The 24,931-nt window shown below is 42.4% G+C and overlaps 1 long non-coding RNA gene across 2 annotated transcripts in view; it reads left to right on the forward strand.

Annotated features, from left to right (window-relative positions):
* LOC137319740 (uncharacterized) overlaps positions 1 to 20,183 on the forward strand; it is a 66,006-nt gene extending 45,823 nt beyond the window's left edge. For both annotated transcript variants that reach the window (XR_010962265.1, XR_010962266.1), the window contains exons 4-6: positions 8,933 to 9,434; positions 17,096 to 17,191; positions 20,024 to 20,183. This is a non-coding gene — a long non-coding RNA (uncharacterized lncRNA). The remainder of the gene's footprint in view (positions 1 to 8,932; positions 9,435 to 17,095; positions 17,192 to 20,023) is intronic.
* The last annotated feature ends 4,748 nt before the right edge of the window (positions 20,184 to 24,931 follow it).

Genomic DNA, 24,931 nt, shown 5'->3' on the forward strand with positions numbered 1-24,931 from the left:
TCAGTCCCGGATCATTCTGTCCCTGTTTAAAAGGGGTGAGCGATCAGTCCCGGATCATTCTGTCCCTGTTTAAAAGGGGTGAGCGATCAGTCCCGGATCATTCTGTCTCTGTTTAAAAGGGGTGAGCGATCAGTCCCGGATCATTCTGTCCCTGTTTAAAAGGGATGAGCGATCAGTCCCGGATCATTCTGTCTCTGTTTAAAAGGGGTGAGCGATCAGTCCCGGATCATTCTGTCCCTGTTTAAAAGAGATGAGCGATCAGTCCCGGATCATTCTGTCTCTGTTTAAAAGGGGTGAGCGATCAGTCCCGGATCATTCTGTCTCTGTTTAAAAGGGGTGATCGATCAGTCCCGGATCATTCTGTCCCAGTTTAAAAGGGGTGAGCGATCAGTCCCGGATCATTCTGTCTCTGTTTAAAAGTGATGTGCTCTCAGTCCTTGATCATTTTGCCCGATTCCCTGTCTGTCCCCATTCACGGGCCGCGCTCCAAGTTTTAAGCCCGTGCTAAGCGAGAGTTGTCTCCCATTGTGAAGTCAGAGGCGCAGCGAAAGGATCATGAGAATCAGTCACCCGGTCCCACAGCGCTGATTCTGCGCCTTTGTGAAAAGATTTTGACTATCTACCTTATCTGTGCCCCTCATTATTTTATAGACTTCGATAAGATCACCCCTAAACCTGCTACTATCCAGGGAAAAAAGTCCCAGTCTATCTAACCTCTCCCGAAAAGTCAAACCATCAAGTCACATGTAGCATCCTAGTAAATCTTTTCTGCACTCTTTCTAGTATAATAATATCCTTTCTATAATAGGGTGACCAGAACTGTACACATTATTCCAAGTGTGGCCTTACTAATGTCTTGTACAACTTCAACAAGACATCCCAACTCCTGTATTCAATGTTCTGACCAATGAAACCAGGCATGCCGAATGCCTTCTTCACCACCCTATCCACCTGTGACTCCACTTTCAAGGAGCTATGAACCAGTACTCCGAGATCTCTTTGTTCTATAACTGTCCCCAACGCCCTACCATGAACGGAGTAGGTCCTGGCCCGATTCGATCTACCAAAATGCATCACCTCACATTTATCTATATTAAACTCCATCTGCCATTCATCGGCCCACTGGCCCAATTTATCAAGATCCCGTTGCAATCCTAGATAACCTTCTTCACTGTCCACAATGCCACCAATCTTGGTGTCATCTGCAAACTTACTAACCATGCCTCCTAAATTCTCATCCAAATCATTAATATAAATAACAAATAACAGCGGACCCAGCACCGATCCCTGAGGCACACCGCTGGTCACAGGCCTCCAGTTTGAAAAACAACCCTCGACAACCACCCTCTGTCTTCTGTCTTCAAGCCAATTTTGTATCCAATTGGCTACCTCACCTTGGATCCCGTGAGATTTAACCTTACCTAACAACCTACCACGCGGTACCTTGTCAAAGGCTTTGCTGAAGTCCATGTCGACCACGTCTACTGCACAGCCCTCATCTATCTTCTTGGTTACCGCTTCAACAAACTGAATCAAATTCGTGAGACATGATTTTCCTCTCACAAAACCATGCTGACTGTTCCTAATCAGTCTATGCCTCTCCAAATTCCTGTAGATCCTGTCTCTCAGAATACCCTCTAACAACTTACCCACTACAGATGTCAGGCTCACTGGTCTGTAGTTCCCAGGCTTTTCCCTGCCGCCCTTCTTAAACAAAGGCACAACATTTGCTACCCTCCAATCTTCAGGCACCTCACCTGTAGCTGTCGATGATTCAAATATCTCTGCTAGGGGACCCGCAATTTCCTCCCGAACCTCCCATAACGTCCTGGGATACATTTCATCAGGTCCCGGAGATTTATCTACCTTGATGCGCGTTAAGACTTCCAGCACCTCCCTCTCTGTAATATGTACACTCCTCAAGACATCACTATTTATTTCCCCAAGTTCTCTAACATCCATGCCTTTCTCAACCGTAAATACCGATGTGAAATATTCATTCAGGATCTCACCCATCTCTTGTGGTTCCGCACATAGATGACCTTAAGAGGCCCTAATCTCTCCCTAGTTACTCTTTTGCCCTTTATGTATTTGTAGAAGCTCTTTTGCCCTCCTGATTTCTCTCTTAACTCTACTCCGGCAATCTCTATACTCTTCAAGGGATCCACTTGATCCCAGCTGTCTTGCATGTCATATGCCTCCTTCTTCTTTTTGACTAGGGCCTCAATCTCCCGAGTCATCCAAGGTTCCCTACTTCTACCAGCCTTGCCCTTCACTTTATAAGGAATATGCTTACCCTGAACCCTGGTTAACACACTTTTGAAAGCCTCCCACTTACCAGACGTCCCTTTGCCTGCCAACAGACTCTCCCAATCAACTTCTGAAAGTTCCTGTCTAATACCATCAAAATTGGCCTTTCCCCAATTTAGAATTTTAACTTTTGGGCCAGACCTATCATTCTCCATAGCTATCTTAAAACTAATGGAATTATGATCACTGGTCCTAATGTGATCCCTCACTAACACTTCTGTCACCTGCCCTTCCATATTTCCCAAGAGGAGGTCAAGTTTTGCACTCTCTCTAGTCGGGCCATCCACATACTGAATGAGAAATTCCTCCTGTATGCACTCAACAAATTTCTCTCCATCCAAGCCCCTAATGCTATGGCTGTCCCAGTCAATGTTGGGAAAGTTAAAGTCCCCTACTATTACCACCCTATTTTTCTTGCAGCTGTCTGTAATCTCCTTACTTATTTGCTCCTCAATTTCCCGTTGACTATTTGGGAGTCTGTAGTACAATCCTATCAAAGTGATCTCTCCCTTCTTATTTTTCAGTTCTACCCATATGGACTCAGTGGGCGAACCCTCAGATATATCCCCTCTCACCACTGCCGTGATGTTCTCCCTAATCAAGAACGCAACTCCCCCTCCTCTCTTACCTCCTGCTCTATCGTTCCGATAGCATCTGTACCCTGGAACATTGAGCTGCCACTCCTGCCCCTCCCTTAGCCATGTTTCAGTAATAGCTATAACATCCCAGTCCCATGTACCCATCCATGCCCTGAGTTCATCTGCCTTGCCCATCAGACTTCTTGCATTGAAATAAATGCAGTTTGATTTAGACTTCCCTTGGTCTTTGCCCTGCTTTCTCAGACCATCTGTCGGGTCATGTTTCGTACACTCTCCCTTACTGTCTTTTGTTTCGGTCACCACATTACTTCCCACTGACTTCCTGCATCGGTTCCCACCCCCCTGCCACATTAGTTTAAACCCTCCCCAACAGCACTAGCAAACACTCCCCCTCGGACATTGGTTCCAGTCCTACCCAGATGCAGACCGTCCAATTTGTACTGCTCCCACCTCCCCCAGAACCGGTTCCAATGGCCCAGGAATTTGAATTCCTCCCTCTTGCACCATCTCTCAAGCCAAGTATTCATCCTAGCTATCCTGTCATTCCTACTCTGACTAGCCCGTGGCACTGATAGCAATCCTGGGATTACGACCTTTGAGGTCCTACTTTTTACTTTAACTCCTAACTCCCTAAATTAAGCTTGTAGGACCTCATCCCGTTTTTTACCTATTTCGTTGGTACCTATATGCACCACGACAACTGGCTGTTCACCCTCCCCCTCCAGAATGTCCTGCAGCCGCTCCGAGACATGCCTGACCCTTGCACCAGGGAGGCAACATACCATCCTGGAGTCTCGGTTGCGTCCGCAGAAACGCCTGTCTATTCCCCTTACAATCGAGTCTCCTATCACTATAGCTCTGCAACTCTTTTTCCTGCCACGCTGTGCAGCAGAGCCAGCCACGGTGCCATGAACCTGGCCGCTGTCACCTTCCCCTGGTGAGCCATCTCCCCCAACAGTATCCAAAACGGTATACCTGTTTTGGAGGGAGATGACCGCAGGGGACCCCTGCACTGCCTTCCTACTCTTCCTCTGTCTGTTGGTCACCCATTCACTATCTCCCTCAGTAATTTTTATCTGTGGTGTGAACAATTCACTGAACGTGCTATCCGCGACTTCCTCAGCATCGTGGATGCCCCAAAGTGAGTCCATCCGCAGCTCCAGAGCCGTCAAGCGGTCAAACAGTAGCTGCAGCTGGACACACTTCCCGCAGGTGAAGGAACCAGGGAGACAGGAAGCATGCCTGAATTCCCACATTCCACAAGAGGAACATGACACGGGTCCGGGATCTCCTGCCATGACTTAACCCTTAAATTAGCTTAACAACAACTACAATGTCAAAAAAAAGAAAGAAAAACTAATTATCAGTCACCAGCCAATCATTTTCCTGTTGGCTGTGACTTCGTGCCTCCAGCAGCTGCAGTAGCTCGATCCTCCTCCTAGTCAACTTGCTTGCCCTCCTCACAGTGCCTCTTTTTTTTGGTTCGAGGAGGAGGGAGGGAAACACAAGTGTTGTGTTTCGGGTTTAACTGCTCCTCGACACCAGTTCTTCTGCTACCCACTGTTCATTGGAGGTGACTGAGCCCTCTTCTCCCAGAATGCCCCTCTGTCTCCTTTGCTGGATGCTTTTCCTCCTGGTAGTCACTGAAGGGCTTCTTCTGCTACCCACTGTTCAGTGGAGGTGACTGAGCTGACTTCTCCCAGAATGCCCCTCTGTCTCCTCTGCTTCTGGGTTGGGGGAGTGACAACACCCAGGGTTCCCGGTGGCTGCTGGAAAGTGCGGGTCTCTGATTGGCCTCTAAGTGTGGGATGAGAATGGATTCATAAATCTCTGATTGGCCCCTCAGTGCGGGAGGAGGTTTAATGCACTCTACTCCTTATGAGGAGTGGGGATCTGGGGTTCAAAGGGATTGGATTCTTCTTACCCGGTTCATGTGGGAAAGAAACCACCCGAATGGCACGAAAACCGGGGTGTGGGGGGAGGTGATGTTATCCCGAGTCTGAGCATCAGAGCGACCTCAGAGTCCCTGATATAATGTGGCGAATGAATGTGGCATGTTGGCGATTCGAGACTGTTTCAAAGTGCAAGCCTATTGGTAATAGAACAGCGCTCGGATCGTGAGTTCATATCTCAGCATAGCAATTGTGAAACTAAAAAGTGCTGATATTACTGACAGTATCGGTATTAATTATAGAGCCGATATTACGGACATGTGTTGATTTCAGATCTGATATTAATGTCAGTATCTCTACTGATTATAGAACTGATATTAATGAGAGTATCGGTATTGATTACAACGATGATATTACTGACAGTATCTGTACTCATTTTAGAACTGCTCTTAATGACAGTAAGGATGATATTGCTGACAGTGTATGTACTGATTACAGGGCTGATATTAATGACAGTATTTGTACTGATTATAGAGATGATATTGATGACAGTATCTGTATTGATTATAGAGCTGATTTTACTGACAGGATCTGTATTGATTATAGAGTTGATTTTACTGACAGTATCTGTGTTGATTATAGAGATGATACAACTGACAGTATACAGCTTATACTTCTGAGATTACCTGTATTGATCATAGAGCTGATATTACTGACTGTACCTGTGCTCAATATAGCTCTGATATTACTGACTGTATCTGTGCTCAATATAGCGCTGTTATTACTGAGAGTATCCCTGCTCAATATAGGGCTGTTATTACTGACAGTATCCCTACTCATTATAGGGCAGTTATTACTGAGAGTATCCCTGCTCATTATAGGGCTGATAATTCTGACAGTATCCCTGCTCAATATACGGTTGTTATTACTGAGAGTATCCCTGCTCATTATAGGGCTGATAATTCTGACAGTATCCCTGCCCATTATAGGCCTGTTTTTACTGACAGTATCCCTACTCATTATAGGGCTGATAATTCTGACAGTATCCCTGCTCAATATAGGGTTGTTATTACTGACTGCAACTGTGTTGATGAAAGAGCTGGTGTAATAAAAATATTAATTGAATTACATAGCATTTTACAGCTCAGGAACAGCCCATTTGTCCCAACAGGTCTTTGCCTGTATTTATGCTCAACACTAGCGTTGTCCCACACTATTGCATCGCACCCTATCAACTTATCTTTCTACTTCTAGCCCCCTCGTGTATTTATCTACCTTCACCTTAAATGCATCTGCACTTTTCGCCTCAACCATTCCACGTGGTAGCGAATTGCACATTCTCGCTATTCTATAAGATGTCTCTCCTGAATTATATCTTGGTGTCATTAGTAACTATTTTATATTCATGGCCTCTAGTTTTGGACCGCCCTCAATTGGTAGCATCCTCTCGAGGTCGGACCTATGGACCTCCTTCCGAATATTAAAGACCTCAATCAGGTCACCTCTCCGTCTTCAACTTAAAAGAGAACAGAGCCACAGCCTGTTAAATCTTTCCTGATAATGTTGGTAAATAATGCATTGAACAAGTGACGACAGGAATTAAAGGAAAGTAATGACGGACAGGAACAACCCAGTACATAATCTTCTCCCCGAGTAGCGGGTAAATTCAGGCAATCTCGGCACAATCCAGAACACGGTAGAAGGGGTACTTCAAAATGCACCAATAAAATGCCCGGAGCCGGCAGGCTGTGTTTGTGCAATGCTGCGGTTAAAGCAAATGAGTTAGAAGGACTGCACTGTCAAACACACATATTAAAAAACAACCTTCTGTGCAAGTATTGCCTTGTCCTGCCAGGTGGGTGCGGGAGAACTGCTGGGACTCGCCCGGCAGAGGCGGAGACTCCGAAACGGCGCCAGAGAGTGCGATGTCCTGACCTGTCTCTCTGTTTATCGACTGCACACGATTCTTATGATAACGTGGGTTTGGGGAGGGGGGGGGGGGTGAGGGGAGGTGAATTGCGATCCAGAATCCTGGACACATCAGTTCAGCATCTCGGCAGATACAAAAAGCATCAATTTCAGGAACTTAGTATTTAAAATCTACAGATACAGAATCTCTTGTACTGAACTTTTAACCGGCCACGTAATAAAATCGCAGGTTGCTTTCGGGGTTTCACTGTTTAATTCTGACTGGACACAGGGTGGAACAATGGGAGTGTTTACAAAACTATATTTAACAACGTTTACCTTCGATTCTCTTGCACCGATTATCTGATCTTTACTCCCCTGGAATTCTGCGAAGTTCAGAACCGATGGAGCTCTGCCTTAAATAAAAACAGCCAGTCAGAGCCTACTTGGTTCGGGCACAGTGCAGACACATCCTAACGAGGGGGAAAGGAAGGGAATCCAAAGCTGGAGCTCCCTGGATGACTAAAGAGAGAGATATTAAAATGAAACAGAAAACTGAGGCTTATGACGAATGTAAGGTTTATAATACAGGAGTGAACCAGGCTGAATACAGAAGGAACAGAGGAGATCTAAAAAAAAAAGGTGGAAATAAGAGGGGCAAAAAGAGAGATTCAACAGTAAATTTCAAAGGGGAATTGGATAAAAACTTGAAGGAAAAATTTACAGGGCTTTGGGGAAAGAGCATGGAAAAGGGACTAATTGGAAAGCTCTTTCAAAGAGCCAGCACAGGCATCATGGGCCGAAAGGACTCCTGTGATGTACCTATTATGATACATCGTTTCACACCGTGAACAAAAAAAATCTGCCGCTATCAACCGTGAAAATTTCAGTTGACCCAGAATCCACAACCTTTTGGAGGAGGGAATTCCACATTTCCAGTAAACTTTGTGTGAAAAAAAGTGCGTCCAGATTTCACTCCTGAACGGCCGAGTGCTAATTTTAATATTGTGTCCCCTTGTTCTGGAATCCTCCATCAGACGAAATGCATTATCTGTACCTAATGAGTGTGAGGTATTACATTTTAGTAGGAAAAATAAGGGGGCCACAAACTGCTTGGATAATAAGTGTCTAAATCGGGTAGAGGAGCAGAGGGTTCTGGGGGTAAATCCAATCGGGAATTCAGCAGAAATTTTTCACCCAGAGAATGGTTGAAGCGACGAGCATAGATGCATTTACGAAACTTAGATAAACAAGCGACGGATAAAGGAATATAAGGATATGGTGGTAGGGATAGAAGAAGTAGGGGGTGGAGTCTCGTGTGTCGTATGGACATGTTGGGCCGAATGGCCTGTTACAATGCCATATGTTCTATGTAATTCTATGTAATTCTCTATTGAATCCTTTTATCATTTTAGAAATTTCAATTAACACACCCTAACTCCACGCAAACCCACCATTTACCAAAACCGTTCATTTAACAGTGTATTAAACGCTTTATCAACCTAACATTTACCCACACTGTCGATTTAATAGTGTATTTAATGTGAAAATTCACAGCATTGACCTAAACTGCCCATTTAACACTGCATTTAATGATAAATAATCCCACCATTTACCCACACTGTCCATTTAACAGTGTATTTAATATGATATAAACCCACCATTTACCCACAATGTTTATTAAACAGTGGATTTAATGATATATAAACCCACCATTTACCCACAATGTCCATTTAACATTGTATTTAATGATATATAAACCCACCATTTACCCACACTGTCCATTTAACAGTGTATTTAATGATATATAAACCCACCATTTAAGAAAATGTCCATTTAGCAGCGTATTTAACAATATATAAATCCACCACTTACCACACTGCCCATTTAACAGAGGATTTAATGATATGTAAACCCACCATTTACCCACACTGCCCATTTAACAGTGTATTTAATGAAATATAAACCCATCATTTACCTCACTGTCCATTTAACAGTGTATTTAATGATATATAAACTCAGCATTTACCCACACTGTCCATTTGGCAGTGTATTTAATGATATATAAACCCACCATTTAACCACGCTGTTCATGTAACAATGCATTTAATGATATATAAACCCAGCATTTACCCATACTGTCCATTCCCCCAGTGATTGATCTGATTGATGCTTCGCAATAGTTTAATTCGGCGGTTTAATGGTTAATATCCTCACTTGCAGAAATCGCCTCTCCTCTGCTCACTGACGAAACACTGGCTCTTGGCCACAGGATTGAAAGCGCCAACATCAGAAAATCGATGGGACTTCAGTGAACAATGTCCCTGATGCAAATGTAACTATTTATTTCTCACCAAATATCTGTTTTACTGAACTTCTCTTTAACAAGAAGAGAACAAGTAAAATTTATCACCATCTTTGTTCACAATTGACGTGGCAGCGAATTGTCAACCCGGTTCGATTTGATTCCACCAGAAAGGCCGCTCCCTGTTCTGAAACACATGAGGAATGTTTGTGTTGAAATCCATCCTGATGTCTGGCAGCAGCTTTCACAGGGGGCGGAGCTCTGAATCTCACATAACAAGGATCAGATCAAATTCACAAGTTGTGAACTGCTAAAATAATGCAAAGAACTTGCAGTCGATTGATTACATTGAAATAACAAGGATATAATTTGTCAAATCTACACGGACATTGCGAGGCGGAAAATACTTGCGGTATCAAGGTAAGGTTCATGTCGTGTCAATTTGATTTAAATTAACTTTTTCTGCCCCTTCCTCTTTTCTAAAGCCGATTTCCCGCTGTCAGATATGTTCTCCGGCGGAGGGAGCTCTCCATTCCTCGCGGATGGAACAATTCACTAATTGTTCGCTCAGACACTGACTGAAGGCCGGGTATTTTACACTGGGAATTTCAGTGCTTATCCCTTCATGGACCCCACCAATCTCCCCACAGGCACATTTTAAAGCGATTACGGGACAGAAAGCAGGAACACGAACTCTGGAGATTTGCAACATCTTAGTCCAGATGTGCCTCCTCCTCATGTTAGAATTTGATATTCAGTAAACAGGGGTGGGAAACTGGCCTTTCTCACTCTATTTGCATTTTTTAAACTATGACACTGGCTCTTTTTAATTACTGAACCGTTTGGTTCCGGTTGCACTGATCAAAGACTGATCGAACACAAAGTTCAGCTCAGTAAAGGGTTAACAGATTCGCAATGGCCGATTATCGCTCTCTGCCGGGCACCTGGAAAATCAGCCTATGGTTACACGAGGCTGGACTGAACGCCATCCAATCACAGGACAGGAGCAAAATCGGAGCCAAAACTTGTTCCTGATCAATTATAATTGATTAGTTTAATGCGAATTAGGTGGGAGAATGGAGCAGGGACTTCTGTTTTTGCTGAAATATGTTCGTGACGGTGTTGAACTGGCTCAACTAAATAAAGAGAGGCCGCTCCCTTTCGAGAGAAACAAACTTCCAGAATGTTTTAAAGGGAAACCGGTTCAGGCGAAACCATCTTTCACACAGATAGGTCGTTCCTGACCGTTAATCTTGGTAATTTGAATAGTTACTTTTAATATCAACAGGTAGGAGGGCCACAGCACTGAGTGGAATTAATAAAACTGTTGGAGCAGGAACAGAAGATTTATGAAACAGTGAAAAGTTATTAGAAGGAAAATGGAAGGAGGTTTTGAAGAGTAACTTGATCTTAAAAAGTAAAACGAGAACGGGTCAACATTCCATTGAATTGACATTCAGATTGTGTGTTACGTCTGTCAATCTCGAAATCATTCCAAACACGTTTGGAAAGTCAGAATCATGAGAAATGTGATCAGGTATCTTTAAAACAGGGCCTGGGTTTTCACAGAACACAGAGAAATGTTCCTGATTACAACATATTGAGGAGAGAGGACATCAGTATGAATAAATGGTTCTGTGCGAGAGGTGGAAAAACGTCAATAAACTTGCAGGGCCCCAGCACTAATCTTTATATAAAAATTAACGACTGAAATTACCAACCTGTAGGAGGGTCAATCACTAACCTTTATAGAAAAAGTAAATACTGAAATTATCAACAGGGAGGAGAGTCCATCAATACACGTTATATAAAAAATAACTACTCAAATTACCTACAGTTAGGAGGGCGCATCACAGATCTTTTTTTCAAAAAATAACAACTCAAATTAGCAACAGGTAGGAGGTTCCATCACGAATATTTATATAGAAGGTAACTACTGAAATAATCAACAGGTAGGAGGGTTAATCACTAACCTTTACATGAAAAGTGACTACTGAAATTACCAACAGGGAGGAGTGTCCATCACTTATCTTTATATAAAAAGTAACAACTGAAATTACCAACAGGTAGGAGGGTCCATCACTAATCTTCATATAAAAATAACTACTGAAATTACCACAAGGTCGGAGGGTCCATCACTATTTTTTATACAAAAAGTAACTCCTGAAATTACCACCAGGTAGGAGGGTCCATCACTAATCTTTATATAAAAAAGTAACAAGTCAATTTACCAGCAGGTATGAGGGTCCCAGCACTAATCTTTATATGAAATTAACTATTAAATTTACAACCAGGTTGGAGGGTCCATCACTCATCTCCACATACAAATAACTACTGAAAATACCACCAGGTAGGAGTGTACATCACTAATCTTTTCATGAAAATTAACTACAAAAATTATCAACAGAGAGAAGGGGCCATTACTAATCTTTATGTAAAAATTATCTCCTGAAATTACCAACAGGTTGGATGGGCCATTACTAATTTTAGATAAAAATGTAACTACGGAAATTACCAACAGATTGAGGGGTCCATCACTAACATTTATATAAAAAGCAAATGCTGAAATTACCAACAGGCAGGAGGGCCCATCAGTAATCTTTATATAAAAAGTAACAACTCAAATTACGAACAGTTAGGAGGGCCCATCACCAATTTTATAGTGATGGGCCCTCCTAACTGTTGATAATTTGAGTTGTTACTTTTTTATACAAAAAATAAACTACTGAAATTACCAACGGGCAGGAGGGTCCATCACTAATATTAGAAAAGTTTAACGACCCAAATTACCACCAGGTAGGAGGGTCCATCACTAATCTTTATATAAAAAGTAACAAGTCAAATTACCAACAGGTAACCTTTTTATAAAAATTATCGAAAGAAATTAACAACAGCTAGGAGGGTCCATCACTCATCTTTATGTAAAAAGTAATAACTGAAATTACCAACAGATTGGAGGTTCCATCACCAACCTTTTTAAAAAAAATAACTACTGAATTTACAAAAAGGCAGGAGGATCAATCGGTAATATTTATACTAAAAGTAACAACATAAATTACTAATAGGCAGGAGGTCCCATCACTAATCTTTATAAAAAAAGTAACTGCTCAAATTACCAACAGATAGTAGGGTCCATCACTAAATTTACATAAAAAATAACGACTGAAATTACCACCAGGTAGGAGTGTCCATCATTAAACTTTACAGAAAAAGATACTACTGAAATTACCAACATGTCGGAGGGTCCATCACTCATCTTTATATAAAAAGTAATTACTGAAATTACCAAGAGATTGGAGATTCCATCACCAACCAATTTTTTAAAACTGACTACTGAAATTACAAAAAGGCAGGAGGATGAATCACTAATATTTATACTAAAAGTAACAACAGAAATTACGAATAGGCATGAGATCCCATCACTAATCTTTATAAAAAAGTAACTACTCAAATTACCAACGGGTAGGAGGGACCATCACTAAACTTTACATACAAAAGTAACGATTGAAATTACCAGCAGGTAGGAGAGTACATCACGAATCTTTATATAAAAAACAACTACTGTAATTTTCAACAGGATGGAGGGTCCAGCACAAATCTTTATATTAAAAGTAACAAGTCAATTTTCCAACAGGTAGGAAGGTCCATCACGAATCTTTAGATAACAAAAGTAACTAGTGACATCACCAACAGGCAGAAGGGTCCATCACTAATCTTCAGATAACAACCGTAACTACTGAAATTACCAACAGGTAGGAGTGCCGATCACTAATTTTTGTATAAAAAGTAACCACTGAAATTACCAACAGGAAGGAGTTTCCATCACTAATCTTTACATGCAAAATAACTACTGAAATTAGCAACAGGCAGGAGGTCCCATCACTAACCTTTTTTAAGAAAAAAACTAACCACTGAAATTACAAAAAGGCAGTAACAAGTCAATTTTCCATCAGGTAGGAGGGTCCATCACGAATCATTATGATAAAAGAAACTACAGAAATTACTAAAATGCAGGAGGGTCCATCACTAATCTATATATAAAAAGCAACTACTGAAATTCTAACAGGTAGGAAGGTCCATCATTAATCTTTATATAAAAAGTAACTACTGAAATTAACAACAGGTACTAGTGTCCATCACTAATCTTTAAAAAAAACACTGAAATTACCAACAGGGATGAGTTTCCTCACTAATCTTTATATAAAAAGTAACTAATTAAATTACAAACAGGCAGTAGGGTCCATCATTAATCTTCATCAAAAAGAAACGACTGAAATTACCAAAAGGCAGGAGGGTCCATCATGAATCGTTAGATAACCGAAGTAACTACTGAAATCTGCAACAGTTGGTCGGGTCCATCACGAATCATTATTAAAAAAGAAACTATGGAAATTACCAAAAGGCAGGAGGGTCCATCACTAATCTTTAAATAAAAAGCAACGACTGAAATTATAACAGATAGGAAGGTCCATCTGAAATTATAACAGGTTGTAAGTTCCATCGGTGATCTGTTGAAAGAAAGTAACTCCTGGAATTACCCACTGGTAGGCAGGTCCATCTCTAATATTTGTAAAAGTATAAACTACTGAAATGACCAACAGGGAGGAGGATCCATCACTTATCTTTATATAAAAAGTAACCACTGAAATTACCACCAGGTAGGAGTGTCTATCACTAATCTTTATATAAAAAGTAACTACTGAAATTACAAACAGGCTGGAGGATCCATCGCTCATCTTTATATAAAAAGTGACAAGTCAAATTAACAACAGGGAGGAGTGTCCATCACTAATGTTTATATAAAAAGTAACAACTCAAATTGCCAACAGGTAGGAGGGTCCATCACTAATCTTTATGTAAAAAGAAACTACTGAAATTACCACCAGGGAGGAGTGTTCATCAGTAATCTTTATATAAATAGTCACTACTCGAATTACCAACAAGCTGGACGGTCCATCACTAGATAACAAAAGTAACTACTGACATTACCAACAGGGCAGAGTGTCCATCACTAATCTTTATATATAAAGTAACTACTTAAATTGCCAACTGGCAGGAGGGGACATCACTAATCTTTAGATTAAAAAAATAACGACATAAATTACCACCAGGTGGGAGGATCCATCACTAACCTTTATAGAAAAAGTAACGACTGAAAATACAACAGGCAGAAGGGTCCGTCAATAATCTATAGATAAAAAAAAAAACTACTGAGATGACCACCAGGTTTTCGGGTCCATCACTAATCTTTACATAAAAAGAGTAACTACACATATTACCAACAGGTAGTCGGGTCCATCACTAATATTTATATAAAAAGTAACAACTTAAATTAGCAACAGGTAGGAGTGTCCCTCACTAATCTTTGTATAAAAAGTAACGATTGAAATTACCAACAGGCAGGAGAGTTCATCACTAATCTTTCGAATACAAAAATAACTTCTCAAATTACCAACACGCAGGAGGGTCCATCACGAATCTTTAGATAACAATAGTAATGCTGAAATTACCAACAGGGAGGAGTGTCCATCAGCAATCTTTATATAAAAAGTAACTACTGAAATTACCAACAGGGAGGAGTGTCCATCAGTAATCTTGAAATAAAAAGTAACGACTGAAAACACCAACAGGCAGGAAGGTCCATCACTAATCTTTAGATAAAAAGTAAGCACTGAATTTACCACCAGGGAGTATTGTCCATCACAAATCGTTATATAAAAAGTAAATACTGAAATTAAAAACAGGCAGTGGTGTGCATCACTAATGTTCAGATTAAAAAAATGAACTACTGAAATTACCAACAGGCAGGATGTCACATCACTAATATTTATAAAAAAAAGTAAATGCTGAAATTACCAACAGGTAGGAGGGTCCATCACTAACCTTTGCATAAAAAAGTAACCACTGAAATTAACAACAAGCAGGCGGACCCATCACTAATCATTACCTAAAAAAACGACTGAAACTACCACCAGGTAGCAGTGTACACCACTAATCTTTATATCGATCGTAACTGCTGAAATTACAACAGGTAGGACGGTCCATCACTGATCTTTATATCAAAAGTAAGAACTGAAATTACCACCAGGTAGGAGGGTCCATCAGTAATCGTTATAAAAAATACACCACTGAAATTACCAACAAGCAGGACGTCCCATCACGAATCTTTACCTCAAGAATAACTACTGAAACTACCACCAGGTAGCAGTGTACATCAATAATCTTTATATAAAAATTAACAACTGAAATCAGCAACAAGTGGAAGTGTCCGTCACTAATCTTTATATAAAAAGTAACAAATGAAATTACCAACAGGTATGTGGGTCTATCATTAATCTATATATTAAAAGTAAATACTGAAATTATCAACAGGCAGCAGGGTCCATCAATAATCTTTAGATAAAAAAAGTAACGACTGAAATTACCAGCATGTAGGAGGGTCCATCACTAATCCTTTTATAAAAAGTAACTACTGAAATTACCAACAGGCAGTAGGGTCCATCACGAATCTTTCGATAACCGAAGTAACTACTGAAATCTGCAACAGTTGGTCGGGTCCATCACGAATCATTATTAAAAAAGAAACTACAGAAATTACCAAAAGGCAGGAGGGTCCATCACTAATCTTTAAATAAAAAGCAACGATTGAAATTATAACAGGTAGGAAGGTCCATCAGTAATCTGTTTAAACAAAGTAACTCCTGGAATCACCCACTGGAAGGCGGGTCCATCTCTAATATTAGTAAAATAATAAACTACTGAAATTACCAACAGGGAGGAGGATCCATCACTTATCTTTATTTAAAAAGTAACCACTGAAATTACCAGCAGGTAGGAGGGTCCATCACATAAAAAAGTAACTATTGAGATTAAAAACAGGCAGGAGGTCTCATCACTAATATTTTCATAAAAAATAACTGCTGAATTTACCGCCAAATACGAGTATCAATCACTAATCTTTATATAAAACGTAACAACTGAAATTAAAAATAGGAAGAAGGACCTATCAATAATCTTCATATAAAAAGTAACGACACAAGTTAATCTTGTGTTTGATTGCACGAATGCAATTAGTGTAGGTGTAAATAAATTTTTTTATTGCTCATGTCCGTTTATTACACAATTGTCAGCAAATGACTTCAACTATTGATTGAAGAAATTACGGACCGAGACTAATCTCTTTTACATTTCCACAGTGTGGAAAGGAAAGGACGGTGACTGATTGTTTGATTATTTGCTCTTGCCTGTGCGTGCACACACAGAGCGAGACACACACACAATGGGGAATTATGATTGTAAAACAGCCGTCAAATCTTCAACTTATATAGTTGTGATGTTTTCTGAGATTGTGAGACACCTAAAAATAATCCAAAAATAAATGTGCAGCACCTGTTTAAAGTTATGCAATTCATAATATTAAACATGAGTGTTAATATTATTGAACAGTGGTCATTCGTCAGGAGCTGATACTATGAGGGATAAGGTAAATATATTCAAATAGAACCACCAACCAAAACACATCTCCATGAACACACGAACAATGTCACTACCAAAGAGAGCAGAGAAATCACACCAAGCTAATATTGTGTATGTAGATAGATATCAGGCTTATAAACATCAGAATTTAATATCAAAACTTAACAAATCAAAAATATTAAAAACAAATCTGTGAATAAAATAATACAACAGCGCCAGACTGGGTAACAACGAGTGAAGGAACATTTAATTCATCACCTCGTTCCATATTGCCCTCCAGAATATTCACGACCTCAGGAATAAGTCTGGTGCTGGCCTGCACTGTGACTAAATCTTACCAATTGGTGCTCCGAGTGCAGAATCTCGGCCGACTCTCACTGGGTTGTCAAGATCAGAGGGACTCATTGGGTTTCACTGGGCAGCTGTCTGTGCCGCACCTCATGTGGAGAGTTGATCGTAAAAGTCGGGAAATGCTCGATCCCAGATCTAACAGCTGTTGTCCTGATGGGGGAGAAGGGACTTGATATCACATTCAACAAGACGCCGTTTTATCGTTCTCATTATAATATTTCAGTCTAACCTTCCTATTAATATATTTATTACAGAGCGTCAGAATCTTGGAACGCCTCTTACCACCATGCCTGAAGGTCCAAACAGGGGAGAAGATCCAACATCATCAACAAGAAAGGGAATAGACACCGGTAGGTTCAGAACAATCTTTAAAATATCAAATGTGTCCTGATAAAGGGTCAAGATCACGAACAAGATCCTGTTGCTCACACAGGAAGAAGAAACCGAGCATATGGTGTGTAGATAGAAGAAAGTGAGTGACCATCTCGTGGGGCAGTGCAGTCACAGGTGGAGGGATCTCAGTAGTGGAACTGGCAATAGACACCTGATGTTATGGACTGTAAGGTGGATAGAAACAGTGACTCAGATTGGTCTTCCTGAGTAACAATGTGAAACCAGGGATCATTGGGGGAGTGGTGAGAGGCAGGTAAGGCACAGGAATAGGAGAGCGAGAGTGGTGGGAGATTCTATGGTCAGGGGAATAGACAGACTCTTCTGCAGCCCTGAGCAGGTCCAAATTGTAAGTTGCCTCCCTGGTGCCACAAGGAAGTACTTCCTGCAACAGGTGTGACCATCTCTGGGAAGGAAAGGAGAGCGGTAAATATTCATAGTCGGAGCCAATAACACGGTTAGAAATACGTTTATACAGAGAATATTAGAATTTGAGCACGAGACCGAAAAACAAGGCCTCAAGTTGGTGAACTCCGAATTGTTTTGCACTGGGCCGCTTACTGAGGACAATATGAGGCAGGTCAATGTGCTGCTGCAGGGCTGGAGCAGGAGGGAAGGATTCATGCTCTTGGGACACTAAGGTGAGTTCAGGACGAAAGGTAGGGACGGTTACGATCTGAACCAACCAGCCAAAACGGATTGACAGAATGGGTATAGGGAGCAGTGGGAGGGTTTCACCTGATAGGACTGGAGCATGTGAAATATCCGGATCTGAGATTAGAGAGTGGAAATAATAAAACTGTTGGAGCAGGAACAGAAGAATGATGAAATAGTGAAAAGTTATTGGCAGGAAAAAAGGAAGGAGGTTTTTGAAGTAGTGACAGAAGAAGTAACTTGATATTAAAAAAAGAGAAAAAAACGAGAACTGGTCAACAGTCCAGTGAATTGGAGTTCAGATTGTGTGTTATGTCTGTGAATCTACAAATCATTCCAAGCACGTTTGGAAAGTCAGAATCATGAGAGATGTGTTCTAGTGTCGCAAAGACAGGGCTGGAGTGGATGAACTTTTGGGGAGATACAAAATATTTCAGTCAGTTTCTAAAAATGATGGCAGATGTGCAAATGTTGGTTTCAAAGCATCAAAGTATCACAGTATCAAACTATCTACAGTAAAATTATTCAATACAAAGGCGTCGATACAGCATCTTCAGCGAGCCATATTTCGAGACAATTTTAGGGAAGGATTTGGTTGTGAATTTAATTGCCGAGCTGGATATGCCACTGAGCTCAGAGAAAACGCAACCGAGGCTTTTAAAGGAATTCAGAGAGCAGATAGGAGGGACTATGACCACAATTTTTCAAAACTCATAATTTTTGATAACACAATTGTTGATGAAAATATCCAGGTGGACTGAAAGAGACCAAGTAATGTCTGTGTTAAAATAAGGAGAATGTGTCAATCAGATAGCAGTGGTTGTTGGTGGCCGATCATCTCAGCCCCAGGACATTGCTGCTGGAGTTCCTCGGAGCAGTGTCCTGGGCCAAGCATCTTCAGCGGCTTCATCAATAAACTTCCCTCCATCATAAGGTCAGAAATGTGGATGTTCGCTGATGATTGCACAGTGTTCAGTTCCATTCGCAACCCTTCAAATAATGAAGCAGTCCGAGCCCGCATGCAGCAAGACCTGGACAACATCCAGGCTTGGGCTGACAAGTGGCAAGTCACATTCGCGCCAGACAAGTGCCACGCAATGACCATCTCCAACAAGAGACCGTCTAACCACCTTCCGTTGACATTCAACGGCATTACCATCGCCGAATCCCCCACCATCAACATCCTGGGGGTCACTATAAATACTGTGGCTAAAAGAGCAGGTCAGAGGCTGGGTATTCTGCGGCGAGTGACTCACCTCTTGACTCCCCAAAGCCTTTCCGCCATCTACAAGGCACAAGTCAGGAGTGTGATGGATTACTCCACACTTGCCTGGATGACTGCAGCTCGAACAACACTCAAGAAGCTCGACACCATCCAGCACAAAGCAGCCCGCTTGATTGGCACCCCATCCACCACCCGAAACATTCACTCCCTTCACAACCGGCGCACAGTGGCTGCAGTGGCTCCATTCACAGGATGCACTGCAGCAACTCGCCAAGGCTTCTTCGACAGCACCTCCCAAACCCGCGACCTCTACCACCTAGAAGGACAAGAGCCGCAGGTACATGGGAACATCACCATCTGCACGTTCCCCTCCAAGTCATACACCATCCCGACTTGGAAATATATCGCCTTTCCTTCATCGTCGCTGGGTCAAAATCCTGGAACTCCCTTCCTAACAGCACTGTGGGAGAACCTTCACCACACGGACTGCAGCGGGTAAAGAAGGCGTCTCAAGGGCAATAAGGGATGGGCAATAAATGCCGTCTCGCCAGCGACGTCCACGTCCCAAGAAGGAATTAAAAAAAAGATAACTCGAGACTAATTAGTCCACGTCATTTGTCGACAAACCCCTCGAATCTGAAATTTCACGTCGAATTATTTAGCATTTAAGATTCAGTGAAGGCTGCAACGGCTAACTGTAGCATTTGACATTGTATTTGACAAATTTGATACAGCCGTGTTGAGACGAAAATATATCGGTCAATGGATTGTAACACATGCGGCATATATGGGTTTTCAGAAGGTATTTGATAACGTGGCTCACAGGAGGCGTCAGCCGTTTGGTATCAGAGGAAAGGACGCCGCCCGGATGGAAGGTCGATAATGTGATAATTTTCTCCATTGTTGTTCACAGACCGAACACTGCGATCACTGAGTTCTTGACAAAGTCTGAAGGTTACCAACTGATCCAGTTGACGAAATTCTACCGGGACAGACTGGAACAGGCAGCTGAAGAAGGGGTGGACTGAGTCAGTTCGTTGTCAACATCCGAGAGGCATTTCAGTGGACAAGAACATCAGGTAAGTGGGAGGGACATGGGATGAATTTGGATGATTTAAACATCACAAAACTAACAGACGATCAGATCTTAGAATCATAGAAGGTAACAGAAGAGAAACAGACCAAACTGGAAAGAAATGGTTCAAACTGCAATTATTGTGAATCTGAAACAATGAAAGAAAGAGGTGAAAATACCAAACGGATCGGTCAGTATCTGGACAAAGGACAGGGTGACGGTTCAGGTATAACTCTAGTGTGGACTGAAAACAAAGTGAAACAGTTTTAGTGGAACTGGGAAAAGGACAGAACAGAGGCGACAAACAGGAGTTAGTGGGAATGTCATTCTTTCACTGACCTGGAATCTATTTCAGGATATCAAGGAATTGAGAGATGACAAAAAGTATCTGTGGAGGAAATGAGAGACATTTCAAGAACAAAAATGTTAAAATGATTGAATGTATAAAACCCGAACAGGAGAACTGATCAAACAAACTGTGGAGAGCGCGAAACCGAGGCCGTGCGGGGTTTTCTTCTCCCCCATTCATCACCGGGGGTTAATTCTGCCTTCAGCGGACTCACAATCCGGGCAGTGGAACTTGCCGTGGAGCGTCACTCCCCGGGAGAGCACTTTAGGAAATTGCAGGCAATCAGCCCATAATATTCTGTCAATTACTTTTAATAGTATCGAAGTAAATGGAAGTGAAAATGGAGGACGGTGTGTAATGGACGGTCGATCTGACACCATCTGCTGAAGGTGGAAATCTTGGCAACCGAGTCATCGAATCATAGAAACGAGGAGCAGGAGTAAGCCATTCGGCCCTTCGAGCCTGCTCTGCCTTTCAATATGATCATGGCTGATCGTCTCTCTCAATACCATATTCCCGTTTGTAGAAGTTTTTACAGTCCGCTTTTATGTTCCTTGCAAGTTCACTCTCATTCTCTATTTTTCCCTCTTAATCAATCTCTTGGCCCTTTTTTGCTCCGTTCAAAACTGCTCCCAATCCTCATGCTTGCTGCATTTTCTGGCAATTTGATATGACTCCACTTTGCATCGCATCCTAGCCTTAACTTATTTTGTTAGCCATAGTTGCGGCTCTTGTCCTTCTGTGTTTTTGTGCCAGAATGGAATGTATAACTGTTACGATTCATGCATTCGTTCCTAAAATGTTAGCCATTGCCTATCCACCGTCATGCCTTTTAATGAAGGTCCCAAATCTATCATAGCCAACTCACTCCTCATACCTTCGATTTAGTACCCGAGTTTCGGATTGCACTCCTTCACTTTCTATCTTAACGAAGAATTCTATCATGTTACAGTTACTCTCCTTTGAAGGACCCCGCACAACAATGTTATCAATTAACCGCTTCTCAATGCACCATACCCAATCTAGAATAGCCTGTTCCCGAATTGGCTGCTCAACATATTGGTTTGAAAAAACATCTCGTACACACTCCAGGAATTAATGCCCCGCAGTATTATTGCTAATTTGGTTTGGCCAGTATATATGTAGGTGAAAGTCAGCCATGATTAAGTTGGGATTCAGGGATATGGCGGAAAGATGTCTTCAGGTGATTGAGGGATATGGGAGGTCGTTGTGGATTGAGGAATTTTTTTTTGATGTGTGTAGTTGGGGTTGAGTGATAAGGGGAGAAGGTGTATAGGTGGGATTGAGGGATATGACGATAATGTGGGTAGGTGGGGTTGACGGATATGGTGAGGGGGTGGGTAAGTGGTAATAATGGATATAGTGAGAAGGTGGTTGGGTGTGTTTGAGTGATCTGTGGAAATGGTGCGTCGGTGAGTTTGTGGGATACGGAGAGAAGGTAGTTAGGTGGGCTTTGAGGGCTAAGCTGAGAAGTTGCGTAGGTGGAATTGAGGCATATAGGGAGAAGTTGGGTGAGTAGTTGGGGATTGAATGATATGGCGTGAAGGTGGTTATGAGGGACATGCGTCGAAGGTTGGAATGTGGGGTTGAGAGATTTTTTGAAAAGGTGGGTAGGTGAGTTTAGGCATATGGTGAGTCGATGGATATGTGTGGATTGAGGAATATTTGGAGAAGATGGGTAAGTATGAGTGAGGAATATGAAGAGAAGGCGGTTAGGTGGGGATTGAGGTATATGGTGCGAAGAAGTGTAGGTGGTGATTGAGGGATGTTGTGAGAATGTGGGTAGGTGGGGTTGAGTGTTATGGGGATAAGTTGTGTAGCTCTGGTTTGATGAACATGGGGAGGTGTTTTGGTGGTATTGAGAGATATGGTGGGAAGTTGTTTAGGTGGGATTGAGGAATAAGGTGATAATGTGGGTAGGTGGAGATTGAGGTATTTGGGGGTAAGAAAGGTAGGTGGGGATTGAGGGATATGGGGGATGATTGGTAGTTGGGAATTGAGGGATTTTGACTGAAGGTGGGTAGGTGCAGTTGAGTGAAATGGGGAGAAGATGGATAGGTGGGGTGGACGGATATGGTGAGGAGTTGGTTAAGTGTGATTTTGGGAAATATTAATGAAGGGGGTAGGTTATGATTGAGAGATATTGTGAGAAGGTGGTTCGGTGGGTTCGAGTGATCTTGGGAAATGGATGGTAGGAGGGAGTGAGAGATATGGGGAGAAGATGGGTAGCCGTGTGTCAGGTATATGTGTAGAAGGTGATTAGGTGGAGTTTGAGTGAAATGTGGAGAATGTGTTTAAGTGGGGATTGATGGATATTGTGTGAATGTGTGTCGGTGGGGTTGAGTGATATGGGGAGAATTTCGGTAGGAGGGGTTGATGGATATGGTGAGAAGGTGGTAAGTTTTGTTGAGGGATATTGTGAGAAGGTTTGGGTGGTTGTGTTGAATGAAAAGGGTAGATAATTGTTGGTGGGAGTCTCTCTCTCTTACCCTGTCCCCCTCCCTATACCCCTCACTCTCTCTCTCTGTGTCACCCTACTCGCTCTCTGCTCGTGCTCTCCCTCTGCTCTCTATCTCACCCCTTCCTCTCTCCCTCTCTCTCTCTCTCTCTCGGCATCTCTCTCTCTGTGTCTGTCGCACTCTCCTCGCTCTCTACTCGCTCTCACCCTTTACTCCATATCTCTCCCTCTTCCCCTCCCTCTCTCTCTCTTTCTCTCTCATCCCCATCTCTCAATATTTCTCTTCCGTTTTTCTGTCTCCACTGTTTCTCTCTCTGTCTGTCTTTTTCTCCATCTGTCTGTCTCTTTCCTTCTTCCTCACCCCCACTATCTCTCTGTCTGTATAATTCAGATTCTCACAGTCTGCCTGCCTGTCTCTCTGTCACACCCCCCACCCCCTCCTCATTCTCCCTCTCGGTGTCTCTCTGCCTCTGCACTGTGTCTCCCTCTTTCGTTCTTCACTCTCTCCTCTCATTCTCTCGCTCTACTCTCGATATCTCTCCCTCTCCACCTCTAATCTCCACCTCTCTCAGTCAGTAACTCTCTCCCTTTCTATATATCTCTCCTTGAATTTCAAGCTTCCCTTTTACTCGTTCTCTTTGCTACTGCCACGACACTCTGTGCCACTACACTCTGTGCCACTACAGTCTGTGCCACTACACTCTCTGCCACTACACTCTCTGCCCAACCACATCTCTCTGTCTCTCTCTCTGTCTCTCTCCCTAAACTCTCTAACTCTGTCCCTTTCTCTCCCTCTGACTCTCCCACTCTGATTCTTTCCGTCTGATGCTCTCTCTTTGCCAGTCACTCAACCTCCACTCTCTTTCGCACTCTCTTTCTTTCTCCGTCTCTCTACATCTACCCTACTCTCTCTGTCTCTGCTCGCTCTCTCTCTGTCTCCCTCCATCTACACTCTCTGATCCATCCCCGTCTCTCCCTCTCTTTCTTCCTCCCTCCGCCCTCTCTGTTTGTCTGTTTCTCCCTCTGTTTGTGTCTTTCATTCTTTCGCCCCCACCATCTCTCTGTCTCTATAATTCTTTCTCTCTCTCTCCATGTCTCTCTCTCTCTGCTGATTCTCTGCCTTTCTATCACTATCTCTGTGTCTCCCTCTCCATCGCTCTCTCTCTCTCCCACAATTCGTCTCTCTCTTTCTCTCTCTCCATCTCCCTCTGCGTCTCACTCTCTTTCCCTCAGCTATCTCTTCCTCTATACTCGTCTCTCCCTCTGTCCTCGTCTCTCCCTCTCTGTCTGTCTCTCTTTCGGCCTCTCCTATTTATCTCTATTTATTGCTCTCTGCTCTCTGTTTCTATCTCTCTTTGTCACCTGTCTGTCTCTCTCGTTCTCTCTCACGAACTATATCTCTATGTCTTCATTTTACGCTCTCCCTCACTCAACCTTTTTGCTTATGTCTCCCTTTCTCTTGCCCATTTATCTGTCTCTCTTTGCTCTGTCACTGCTGGTCAGCAGTGCCGCCTGCTGAAGATTGTGGTTGGTGATGAAATTGACCAGGAACGTCGGAACCGGAGTCGGCATTTTGATCCCTGGAGCCTGTTGCGCCATTCAATGGCATCATGGCGGATCTCTGACCGAACTTAATTTACCCGCCTTAACCCCAATATTAACAGAGTTAAGAAAAATCTATCAACCTCAGAATTATAATTAACAATTGAGCTAACACCAACTTCCGTTTGCAGAAGAGAGTTCCAAATATCTCCCACCCTTTGCGTGTAGAAGTGTTTCATAACTTCACTCCTGAAAGTTCTGGCTCTAATTTTTAGGCTGAGACCCATAGTCCTGGAATCCCCAACCGGCGGACATAGTTTCTCTCTGTCTTCCCTATCAGATCCGCTTAATAGCTTGAAAAATTCGAACAAATCAA

This window comes from Heptranchias perlo, unplaced genomic scaffold (assembly GCF_035084215.1).
Source record: "Heptranchias perlo isolate sHepPer1 unplaced genomic scaffold, sHepPer1.hap1 HAP1_SCAFFOLD_883, whole genome shotgun sequence".
NCBI classification, from domain to species: Eukaryota; Metazoa; Chordata; class Chondrichthyes; order Hexanchiformes; family Hexanchidae; genus Heptranchias; species Heptranchias perlo.